The sequence below is a fragment of the Delphinapterus leucas genome, chromosome 10 (genome assembly GCF_059928025.1).
Source record: "Delphinapterus leucas isolate spDelLeu-1000000601 "Yukka" chromosome 10, BTC_Dleu_Yukka2, whole genome shotgun sequence".
Classification (NCBI taxonomy): domain Eukaryota; kingdom Metazoa; phylum Chordata; class Mammalia; order Artiodactyla; family Monodontidae; genus Delphinapterus; species Delphinapterus leucas.
This window is the reverse complement of record NC_143138.1, coordinates 5,358,148-5,363,962: the sequence shown is the minus strand read 5'-3', so window position 1 is coordinate 5,363,962 and position 5,815 is coordinate 5,358,148.

Sequence of the window (5,815 nt, the reverse complement as noted above, 5' to 3'; positions counted from 1 at the left end):
TGCCGATGCAGGGGACGCGGGTTCGTGCCCCGGTCCGGGAAGATCCCAGATGCCGCGGAGCGGCTGGGCCCGTGAGCTATGGCCGCTGAGCCTGCGTGTCCGGAGCCTGTGCTCCGCAGCGGGAGAGGCCACAACAGTGAGAGGCCCGCGTACCGCAAAAAAAAAAAAAAAGTTCATTCGGGTTTTTCCATAACATCTTATAGAGGTAAGGACATTTTATCTCACGTATTAAGAAGTCCAGGTGTGGGGCTCTCCCAGGGTTAGTTTATTCAGTCTCAACAACGTCATCAGGAACCAAAGTTCTCCCCACCCTGCAGTCTTCAGCCTGTTGGCTCCTCTTCTTCTGTTGATTCCACTCGTGATCAGAAATGGTTACCAGAGCCAAGCATCACACTTCACACAGCCATGTGTTGAGGTAAAAAGTGCATTTTTCCCCCCCAAGATATCTCTTTTTAGAAGCAAGGAAAGCCTTTCCCAGGAAGCCCCCAGAGGACTGACTCTCATGTACCGTTGGCCAGAACCTGTGTCACATTTTCAGTCTTAAACCAATCACTAGAAAGAGGGATGAGATCACATGACTAGCTTAGACCAATGAGGATTTACCTCTGAGCTCAGGGAGGCCCTATCCCTGAGCACATGGGCTCTGTAAGCAAGAGAGAAAGGGTAAGGGATAGATTTAGATATGCAACAAATGGTGTCTGCTAAGCGACCTTAATGATCTCTAAGGGTCTTTGCAGCTCCAACACGCAGTCACTATGTGAAAAGGCAACATGAAATCCTGGCTAAGTAGTGCTCCTTATTTCTAATGTAAGATGTCAGAGGACTTCTCTCTTTACACAAGGCTCAGATCTTCCACCAAGAATTTCAAAGTCATCAGATTCATTCAGGAGCCCAGCCCAGGACTGGTACTTAGCTCTATACTAAAAAAGGACACAGAGTCACTAAATAGGGTAACCGAGGATGGGCTGTGGTGACAAATTAATCCTGAACTATCAGTAACTTAACATAATGGAAATTTAGTTCTTCCTCACGGGGCACATCCAGTGTGGTTCAGTAGAAGGCTCTGCAGTCACTCAGGAACCCAGGCTGACGGAGGCTGTACCATCTTGTGGTGCCACCATATTAACATAGCTTCAGCGTTTAATGGGACATGGAATATTCACACCTGCTCATAAGTGCCTCTGGTTGGAAGTGACACTTGTTCCCTCTGCTTACAGCCCATTGGCCAGAACTGGTGATATGGCGCTAGCAAAACTGTGAGCTATCGGGGAAGTCTTCCCACATGCTCAGGAAGTAGAGGAAAATCCTGTATGATGAGCACAGCCATCACACACACTTTCTATCGTGTACACTTTCCTCCTCTAATCGTCAGAATCTGGACACTCTACCTGAGCATTTCTAGGTTCTAGTTCTACACTGACAACTGAATTGCCTTTTAGCTTTTTTTTGCCAATCAGCCTTTCAGCTAAGGTCAAGTGTCTACATTGAGATCTGCCATTTGAATTATCAATGATTTTGTATTTATACCTGATGACTTAATACTTTTTAAAGCAAAAAAAAAGAAAAGAAACAAGAAAGAATGAATGAATGAAAGAACTCCTTCAGTTTCATTTGCATGTTGTTTTTTTCAAGTCACGAACATACCATGTGAGTAGATGACCAAAATAAATGGGCAGCAAACTGTGAAGCTGCAGTATCCATGAACAGAGTCTAGGACTGTAGTCAAATAATTGTATATTAAATAAGTCTAAGTTGACATATTCAAATACAATTAGTATTCGGCTCCATAGTAATAAGGCATAAAGGGTGGGCAGTCCATATAATTATAACTCATATTAATTCTAGGCAAACAGGGTTCTGAAACCAAGTCTCTGACACCATCTGGATGTCCTGCAGCACAGTTCTGACGCTGACTACCTGGGGTGAGCATCGTACTCCACAGGCGTCAGGGCTGAGTCCACAATACAACCCTCACTTCAGACTCCAGCCACAAGTGGGGTCCCCAGGCCACCCGCACATCTGATCGATCAGCTATATGCATTTGGGGGGTTCCCACAACCCCCTCAGTCTCAATAATTTGCTAGAATGACTCACAGAGATCATTTAAAACTTTATTGTGATTACAGTATATTATAATATAAAGGATAAAATTCAGAAAGGGCCGAATGAAGAGATGCACAGGGCAGGGTCTGTGGGGTCTGGGGGAAAGCAGAGCTTCCATGGCGCCTCCTCGTGGAATCTGGTCATACCACCCTCCCAGCCACATGAGAGTGTTCACCAACCAGGAAGCTCCACCAAAACCGGTCTCCAAAGCTTTTATTGGAGCCTCATTACTATGCATGATTGATTAAGTCAATGGCCACATGACTGAACTCAATCTCTACCCCATCCCCACTCCCTGGAGGTCAGGCTGGCCCAAAGTTCCAACCTTCTAATCATGTGGTCTTTCTGGCGACCAGTCGCCATCCTGAAGCTTTCTAGGGGCCCACCTTGCGTCGCCTCATTAGCATATCAAAGACACTCTTGTCTCAGGAAATTCCAAGCATTTTTGAGGCTTTGCCAGAAACTGAGGACCAAAACCAGGTATATGCTTATTACAGCACACAAACAAAACTATATCTTCAATTTTTCTCTTCATGCTCTGTTAATTTTACAGTATTTCTAATCAGTGGTGACAATGACTGTTTTCCTAAGAGGATCAGAGACCCAAGACACATTATTGGGAAGGATCTTAGAAAGTCCCTTTTTTTAAAGATAAGGAAACTAAGACTCAAGTTACATTACTTGCCTAAAGCCACAGCTGGTTGGTGAAAGAGTTGCGATTAAATCTTGAGTCTTCTTTTTTGAAATGTGGGCTTCACAGTCAACCATAACATCGCTCTCTTTTCTTTGGCCGAGCCACGCGGCTTGTGGGACCTTAGTTCGCCGACCTGCGATCAAACCAGGGCCCACGGCAGTGAAAGGGCCAAGCCCTAACCACTGGACCACCAGGGAAGTCCCAACCATAACATCTCTTAATGCCATGTAGCGAACACACATTTTTTGAGGGGTTCAACTCCTCCAATCCAGAGTTCCCTAGAAACCTACCTCCAGAGCCCAAAATTAAGCTTCTCTTGGTCACATTTGGTACCAGCCCTCCATCCTCCAGCCCTAACTGGCCTGCAAGCCAAGGAAGGCACTCTCCCCACCCTCAGGCACAGGGTGGGGAAAAGATCCAGGCTCAGCTTCAGGGAGGATAGAAGGTTGGATTCACAGCGGTTTCCTAAAGCTGCGGAATCATGGTGGAGGGAGGGGACCTCCGTGCTCAGGTAGGGCAAGTACCAGGTCCCAGCTGGCTCTGAGAAGAGCTCTTTATTTCCTGATGTTCCAGCCCCCAACTTCCCATCCCTGTCTTTTCATGGAGGCAGAGAGATGACTGAGAGAAGAAACCTCAGTCCCTGCTCCAGCCCTAGAATGACAAAGCAGGCTCAGAGCCAGACTAAACAAGGGTAGTATGATTACTGGGATATCAGAAAATCCCCCTCAAAAAAAAAGAAAAAACAACCTTCCCCCTCATCTGCATTCTGAGACTTTCAATTCCTTTAAGGTAAACAAATCCTTTCACTCTACGAGAGGTACTTTCAAAATTTCAAAACCCAGCAGAGGGAATATATTTACGCAAACTCTCATTGGAGTGACTGACTGCTGCTATCCGATTTGGGGTTTTGTTTGCATTTCATTTTAAAGTCAGAGAGCATTAACAACCACAAGGGCACTGAGTACATTCAGTGCATCCCCAAATTATACATCGAGCAGATCACAGCAGCACTGCATGTGCTCGTACTTCATTGCTAATCCCTTGCTCCTGCTTATGGAGGACATGTTTAGGAGAGCGGAGCGGGCTCTGGGGGGAGAGGCAGGAAATGTATATCAACTGTAAATTGACTAATAAGGTCTTGAATTGCCTAATAATCAAGAAGGATTTCCCAACTGCCTAATAATCAAGAATAACCAAGAATCCTCATATATCGTTGCCTTCTTCCCTGCAAGACCAAGGAATAAAGGAAGATATGAACTTCTAACATAAGAGTAAAACTCAATATCAAAATTATTCAGAAATGAACTCATCTAAACATGTTTTTAAAAGCAGAAACCTACCATTTTATTCACGTAGGTCTTTCATCAAAAGAAATCCTTTCTACTCATTATATACCCCTTCCCCGCTAAGAAATAAATGAAATAAAATTTCTTCTAGACAATTCCAGCCTCATGTTCCCCAAACCACTGATCAAACAATTGCCTCAAAGATCAGAATTTCTTAAGACCCTTGAAGGAGGATGAAATGTATTCAACCCTGACTGCGTTAAGCCAATGGATCGGGCGGGAGTTCTCCAAGGCTATGAACTAGGACCAGGCCGGCTTCATCAGAATCACCTGGGGGCTCCGTGACAATGAGAGTGGGGGGGCCTAGTATCTACATGTATAAATGTGCTGTGCTCCTGTTTGGGGCACTCCATTTGATCTGTAATATATCAAAATTGTTATTAAAAAACAATTGCCCTTCAAGGGATGCATAGCTTGTCTCAGCAAAACTGACTTTTTAAAAATTTTATGCATTTTTTCCTCAGAATAGTACATTCTTCTAACACTTGGCCATCCTTAAATGGAAAGACCATAAAAAGAAACATTCACTAAGTATCTGTAATATGGCTAAACTCTGCACCAAACGGAAAATTCATAACTTTTGACCATGTTAGCCTTTAATTCCGGAACGAATGCCTTGTTTCCTTGCCAAATAGATATTAAAGAATGTTAGTACATCAAAAGAGTGATTATCTTAAAATGCTAATACTGGGAGTGAAAATAAAAGAGCAAAGACAAGTGCCATCTATCTCCCTTTTTATGTGCTAACAACACTCTCTAATGCAGACAAATAGATCCGTATAGTTATTCAATAAAACCACCAGGCTATGGGTCAGAAGAGCAGAGCAGCTACATAATTCACAGGGCCCTGAACAAAATAAAAATGCAGGGCCCCTTATTCAAAAAGCAGGAAAACAAAAAAGGCTTTTCCTTTCTTCCATGATCTCTCCTGACCTGTCATGGTGGGTTTTATTTGTTTTTAATGTCACGCTTCGACAGGCATGAGGATGGTCACAGATGGAGTGTCGGACACCCACCGGACACCCCCTCCCCTGGGGTAAATGTGCCCAAGCTCCCCCCGCCGAGCAGGGACGAGGAGTGGGGACTAACGACCATCCCTGGGAGGTGGGAGGTGGGAGGGGGAGATGCTTCGCCCCGTCACGTGCTCCATTATCCCATCTGACTGCACTCCCAAGACACAAATTCAAAGATAAATCATTAAGAATTCCAAGACGGCAAAAGCAGAGCATTGGATCCCAAGCCCAGGCTCCCTTCTGAGCACAGACCTGAGTGTGACATGTGAGAAGCGCCCCATAAGAGCCCCCAGGTTATAGGACTATGCTGCATGGTACTAGGACATCCAAAAATTTGTCAAAATAAAAGCTGCAGGATGCTGTCACTCATCTTAAAATACACACACGATTTATCATTCTTTTAGAAAAGAGAACAAAACCGAGGCTTTCTGATCGGGGGTGGGCAAATTATTTTACGTAAAGTGGCAGACAGTACACATTTTAGGCTTTGGAGACCACAGCATCTCAGCCGCAACTACTCAGCTCTGCCCTTGTAGCTCCAACCCGGTCACAGACAATATGTAAACAAATGGGCATGACTGTGCTCTAAGAAACATTTTTTATAAGTGCTCAAACTTGGATTTGATATGATTTTCATGTGTCATGAAATATTATTCTTC